Genomic DNA, 7,126 nt, shown 5'->3' on the forward strand with positions numbered 1-7,126 from the left:
CGTCAGTATTAAACCCGTGGACGTGACGTCACGGAATGAAATGCATGTATATACATCGAGATCGAAAGAAAAAAAAAAAAGAAAGAAAAGACGTGTTGCGATTTGGAAGATACACTTACAAGCACGCGAGTCTCCTCCTCCTACCGTCTCGAAAGCGAGCCGGCCGACCTGTGTGTCAAAAAAAATTACAGCTATCTAAGCAGGAAAAGTAAAGAAAGTGCTGTAAATTGCGTGTGAAACCGGGCAAAATAAATAACTTTTTTCTTTCGCCTAAAAACATTCGTGTCAGCGATTTATTTTCTTTGCTAGTCTCTCCATATGAGATGCCTTCAATAAGTTTCCAGACTTTTTTTGTATCCGCACTTTTATTGATAGTATACGCTCTAGTCCTCTTCAAAGTAATCTCCTCCGTCTGCAATAGACTTGTACCATTCCAACAACTTCTGGAAGGCCCTCTGGAAGTCCTCTTGTGCGAGTGTCTTTCACATCACAGTCTCTTTCATCTCCTCAAATGTCTCATAACGAGAGCTTGTAAGGTTTTCCTTGTGCGTGGAGAAGTCATAGAGAGCTAGATCTAGACTATAGAGAGGATGAAAAACTGTCCTGATGTCCGTCTTCATCAAATAGTTTGTGACAAGGATGGAGCATCCTTGGGACAAACACTGCATTAATCTTCTGCATCTTCAGTTTTCCGTGAATAATTGTATATACAGTTCCCACACTGACATTAAACTGTGCACTTATCGTTTCTATAGACACACGACGGTTCTTATCCATGAAATTCTTTATTTGGCCAATCAACTCTGGTGTTCTGACTTCCTGACTCCTCCCACACCTTTCATCATCCCTTACAGACTCTCTGCCTTCCTTGAATATCTTATGTCACTCAAAAACTGATGCCTTATGTATGCAAGATGTTCCAAAAGCAGTCTGAGGCATTCCATACGTTTCTGTGGCATTTTTTCTAGGTTTAAAACAGAATTTTATTGCACATCGTTTTTCTAAAATGTCCTCCTGTCTAGATTGCGTTTTTGAAATTCACCAGCTGTGACAATCAAGCTTTAGTAGGGTGTATTCCAATTCCTGCTGTAACTGTTCATTTGAACCTAAAATCGTAAAAACTGGTCAGTCATCTCATAAGATGTATAGCAATAACATACTGAATTTTCAAATCTATGACTATTTTAAATATCTGTACAAAAAAGAAAAAATCTGGAAACTTATTGAAACTTATACATACGGACGTGCACTGATGACAATTTTTAATGCCTTTACACAAAACAAGGCCGATAGCCATTAGTCGCATGCCCTAATGTAATGAATGAATGCGTGAATGTAGGATTGACATGAAATTCTTAAAGATAAACTAAAATGACCGAAAAATCGGTTGAAATGATTTAAATAAACAAAAAGTAAACGACTTAGAATGACTTTAATGAACTTAAGGATGACTTTAATGACCTTAAGAATGACTTGAATACTTAAAAGATAACTGGAATCCTTCAAAAACAACTTGAATGATCTGGAGAATGACTTGAATGGCTTTGAGACTGACTGGTTGTAAAGTGGGTGATCATTTTACATTAAATTAATACAGAAAAGTGATCCCTCACTTTATATCACAAAGATACAAACATAAGCACAGCATGTAGTAAGTACAGATACTACACTTTGATCTTGGCCAAAAGGCCAAGAAAAGGGTATTTATTTGCTCCCCCATCGAGCAAATTAGGCACAAGGCCGATTTTTAATGTGAGGAGTGAAAGAGAAATGGGGACCAACTCCCAGGGGAGTAGGGGAGCTGGATAGTGACAATTGGTATGAAGGGTTGCCCCTACATTGACCAAGGTCTTATATGTGGGGTTGCCCCCACATATGGTCTTTGCTTGCAGTATCTGCCGGAGCAGATACTACACTTTGAGATATTAAATCTTTTATTCATGTTAAAAAATACAGTCAAAATCAACGATGAACAAAAAACTTAGGCACATGGCCAACTCAAAAGGGGGGATTGTGGGGGTCGTTGGTCATCCTTGTCACTCCAGAACTAAACAAAGTCAAAAGTTTCTCCCAGCTAGTATCTTCTTTCACCATAATACCGCATTCACCCTTTCATATTGGGGGACGTCCTACTTAACTCCCAATTTTTAAAACATTTTTTATTGATGTGTAAAAACAAAAAAGATAACAATAAAATGGTACAATAATTCATTTGTGTCGAGGGCGGGGGGGGGGAAGAAAAAACAAAAGGTGATTAGTAGGACCCTCCCAACCCCGTCTAGTTGATAGACTGCCCGTTCCACTAGGTTTGTAAAAGGAACCTCGCTTCTGCGGGTCAGTCTCTAGGTGGGGATGCCCTCTAGATAGGGGTGAATGGAGAAAAGAAATTTTTGTGGGTAAGGGATGGAGGTTAGTTTGTATTTCTTTTTCTCCAAGATGGGTAAAATTTAGAGGAAGGGGTGAAAACAAAAATTGCAGGTAAGAGGGGATGGGGATCTTGGAGGCTTCCTAATCGGGGAGGGATGGAACACACACTCAGCTAGCTGAGAGGCTACTTGTTTAATTTTACTTTACAGAACTGCGCGTTCCACACCTAGGTGGGGAACACGTATTCAAATTTGGCTCCTCTTCGTACACACAGACTTGCTACATGTATCCATCTTCTGTCAAATGCCGCACGATGCAGCCTTCTTCTATCACATCTGATCTTCACCCGTAGATACTACACTTTGATCTTGGTCAAAAGGCCAAGAAAAGCTTAAAATGCTAAGAACAGCATCTATTAACAAAAGACGTTTGATCTTAACCAAAAAGGCCAAGCACAAAAGTGTTACTGACCGACCGACCTAGTCACTTGCACGCGACAAAAAAAAATCTGGAAATTTATTGAAGGCACAGCAAATATAAATACATGCATGCAGACGTGCACTGATGACAATTTTTAATGCCTTTACAAAAAAAAAAAAAATCTGGAAACTTATTGATGGCACTTCATAACGTTTGGTCCCTTTTAAAAGTAATAACAACATTGCGCGTATACTATTAACACAATTGCATGTTATTTTTATTACACGTTTTTGTTTGTTGCTATCTTAAGTGTTGGATATACAAGAAACACAGTGGAATTATTGATACGTTGAATGAGTAACTAATTTGTGTGCAAGAGTATAAAACAATGGAGGTGGATGAGAAGGCAGATTTGGAGAAAGTATATTTGGATGGTGAAGCGATTGAGATTGTCGAGATGTTATGTAATTTTGATGATACCATTGTATGACGAGATCCCTGGCGACACCAGATGATCTTGCTTTTCAAATAGAGGAAGAGGAGATGGGTGAGGAAAAACAGATATTTATGAGATTCCTGTCCACAGAAAAGAGTAAATATTTCAATGAGAGAAGAAATAGTGAATATTTCGATGGGAAATAAATAAATAAATAAATAAAAATGATAATGAGATTCTCGAGGGCAGAAAAAGCAATACAGGGTCGTTTTCTGGTTTAGGTTAGAACAACAATTCAAATTATTAAAGAAACAAGATTCTATCGACTCCTGATCTTAAATGGAACACGTACATCAAATCTGTTGCCAAGGCCGCTGGAAAAATGGTGGGATCTTTCTATCGATCCGGTAAATATCTCACTGCTGATTCTATTCTCTGTCTATATAAGAGCCAGGTACGTCCAAGGATGGAATACTGTTGCCACATCTGGGCAGGAGCTGCTAGAAAGGACTTGTCCTGCCTTGATAGAGTTCAAAATAGACTTCGTAGCCTCGTAGGAGATGTCCTTTTCTCCTCCTTGCAGCCTCTATCTCACAGAAGAGATGTTGCGAGTTTGTCTCTGATGTATCGTTATTTTCATGGAAAGTGTTCGACTGAGCTTCAATCTATGGTCCCCCCTGAAACACTCGTCTAGCTGTAAACACTATCAATAATTCCTCCCACTCTTTATCTGTGCCTAAACCTAAACGTAGATTCCATGAACAAAGCTTCTTTCTTAGAAGTGCACGCCTGTGGAATTGTCTTCCGTTTTCCTGCTTTCCGGCTGACTACAATATGGTTGTGTTCAAGTCTAACGTAAATAAGTTCTTGATGAGCCGTTCCATATAAGTTATCAAATTTACCAAATTTTCATTACTAATGATTACTATATTGTCCAATTTCTACTGTACACTCTTTAACCCTTATCCTTGAGTGGCCTCTTGGCCTTGATAATGTGGTGATGCCTATGTAAAAAAAAAAAAAAAAGGGGGTACGTGGGGGGGGGATGCGGTCTTACTGGCCGACACCTTTAGGAAGTTAGGGTCAGAAAGGGCAATACAGACTCGCCAGCCGAAATGGTTGACTCATGGAAATAAATAGTTGTCGCTTATCACATCAGGGCCGGGGTGGGGTCTTTCAGAGAAAGACAAACTCGAATTTGTTTCGAGATAATGCCTGGTAAAAATCTGTTAACAACGAAGGGGTTGTTTTTTAAAACCCTGTGGAGTGACACGGTCGACCTGGAGGTGACTAAATTATTGATAAGTAACACCTCAGGCAATGAGGGTTAAAAATTGGTATAGATAAAAGCCGAGAGAAGGAGTAGAAATTAGGGAAACAGAGAGAGGAAATTCAAAAGAGGAAAAAGGAAAGGCAATACAAATTGATACGATAAAAGAAGAGAGAGAGGAAGGGAAAGGAAGAACGAATAACTCCAAAAAGGTGGAAGGAGGAACGACTGATTTGATAAAACCAAGACACTTAGCTAATTTGTGTCTTTTTCGCTGATCCCTGCCCGTAGACGGACGGTAGATGAAGAACGGAGAACTTGGTAGAAGAAACAAAACTGCCACCCCCCTAAGTTGCATGACTAGGCAGTGTGTAACTAATATATTGTAAAGTCAAAGACAATAATCAATTCTGTGTTAACCAATTAAATTTTGACTTTCTTTTCTTTGATTGGAACGCCGTTGTGGGTGCAGTGTATTTCTCCGATAGCCCAGATGACAGTTGGAAGCTGATTTGAAAGCAGAACCGTAAGGAAGCCGACGACGACCCGAAGACGAATTCGACCACTAGACGAAACCACGGGTAACGTAGCGCCACATGTATCGGCTACAGGTGCACTTCAATCACGAGCCTATGCACCTGAGCTGAGCTGCACCGGAGGCGTTACAATTGGAACACAGGGTGGATCAAGTACTTGTATGATGTAAGAATTCGGAATGGATGGAATAAGTTCGGGTAACTTCTTCCAGAAGAGTGTTGTCATGTGATGATGTATGGAAGTGAAACCTGACCAGTGAGAGTTGAGGACACGCGTTGCATGGAGAGAAATGATAAAATTAAAATCTCATTTGTAAAACTCACTAGTTCTGTCTGTTTGTCTCCATTTTTTTTCAAACTCTCTTCTGAAACGAAAAGTCGCAGAGCGACGCTAAGGGCTTCAAATGATTGGATTTTTTTACGGACTGGAAGGAAAGAAAGAAGGATTGTTTTGCTACCCCTCCCTGTAGAAAAGCGACCTGTTGAGGCTGAAGGGATTAATGTTTCTAGCCAATTTTTCGATATTTGTCGTCCAAAGTTTCGAGCTTCAAAATGATGCGGATCTGGCGAAAATCCGTCGCCTGTGTGGAAAGTTTTTTGCGGGACATACACAAACACACATTTTGCCTTTTATATATATAGAAGATAGAAGATTAGTCATTACAACTGATTTGACGATAAAGTCCGTTCTTATTTTGTAGACGTACTAAAACGAATGTTGAACACGGATTTCGTTTGTTTGCCTGTGAAAAATCAGTTGTCAGTTGCGTTAGTAATCTTCTTTTTTTCCTTTTTTTTTTAAGACTTTAATACCTTTCAGTTAAGTTGAAGAGAGGGAGCGATGGAGATAAAACTTGGGATTATCTTATTTCCCACATTTTGCTTGGATGTCGTGCCAAAAAAATTTTTTTTTCAAAACATTTTAAAACATAAATAAAAGAAACAAATAAAAATATTTGCAGCTGAGATTTACTGCTTATTTAGATTTACGCGTTTCTTTCTTTCTTTCTTTTTTTTTTTGTTTGAAACTTTTCAGCCGTACTTATGCAGAAGCGCGTGTTTGTAAATAAAGCACATTGAATGAATGAATGTGCTTGGGTTAGAGCAGGGGAGCCCTGAGGCTCCTCGAGTGAGGCTGAGACGCTCCACAAGCTCAAATACTTTATATAGAAAAATTAAATGGCTGCAGACATTTAATTATTGTTCTGTTTTTTTTTTTTTTTTTTTTCTGGAAAGATATGATGCATAACTAATTATGTTTCTTCAATCGAATTGCTAAACTGACTTTATAACTCCCTGTTTGTTGCTTCCGACTGTACTAACCTACTGAAGTTTAAATGTAATATGAACAGGCATATTGTTGCTCAACTCCCCATAATCCGTTAGGCACGATCCCAAATAGTAGCCCTATCGGTTCTAGGCGGAACTATGCCTTGTTTAAGGCGAAAAAAAGTTTTGAAAAAAAAAAAAAAACAGTAACTTACATTAGATTTCTATGCATTATGATTGTCTTAATTTGATGTCCTCTCCATGATCACATTTTTTTCTATTTTTGAGTGAGAGTCTGTTGCACGTTGTGTAAGTGCCATAATTGTTCGGAGTTCTCGGTATCTTTTACTTGTGATCATTTTACTCAAGTCTATCGTTACGACACCAGACACTTGTTGTGCGCCCACGAATACATCGTCCGAGAGGCCTGTCCTAAAAACTAGTTTTACTATTTGATCTAATTCTCTCCCTCATCCCGTCAACCTTTGGGGTTGTTTGGCATAAATGTCGACTAATTCCCGAGCCCATTCCATTCTCCTAACCGTTTCACGTGGTTTAAAGGGATCTTCAACCTGATCGCGATCGTTTTCTATTTTTCTTTTATGGAAATCGCTACATACAATGCATAAAGCCAATTGATGTAAAGAGCTAAAAACCAAACAAAAATACTACTTAACCAACAATAAACATTAGATGGACAGATTCTGACCCGGAAAACCGCATTTCTCCTCCCTTTGTCAGAAACCTCGCTTATGCAATGTGAGAACTAAAAGAAGGGAAGTGAGAATTATGAAGCTGCCAAACGTCAAACCCAACGTCCACTTTCTA

The 7,126-nt window shown here is 39.0% G+C and overlaps 1 pseudogene; it reads right to left on the reverse strand.

Moving 5' to 3' along the window:
- Positions 1-1,564: 1,564 nt before the first annotated feature.
- LOC145263419 (U2 spliceosomal RNA) lies at positions 1,565-1,702 on the reverse strand (annotated as a pseudogene).
- Positions 1,703-7,126: the final 5,424 nt, after the last annotated feature.

This window comes from Euprymna scolopes, chromosome 38 (assembly GCF_053919585.1).
Source record: "Euprymna scolopes isolate OS-2025 chromosome 38, ASM5391958v1, whole genome shotgun sequence".
Taxonomy (NCBI): domain Eukaryota; kingdom Metazoa; phylum Mollusca; class Cephalopoda; order Sepiida; family Sepiolidae; genus Euprymna; species Euprymna scolopes.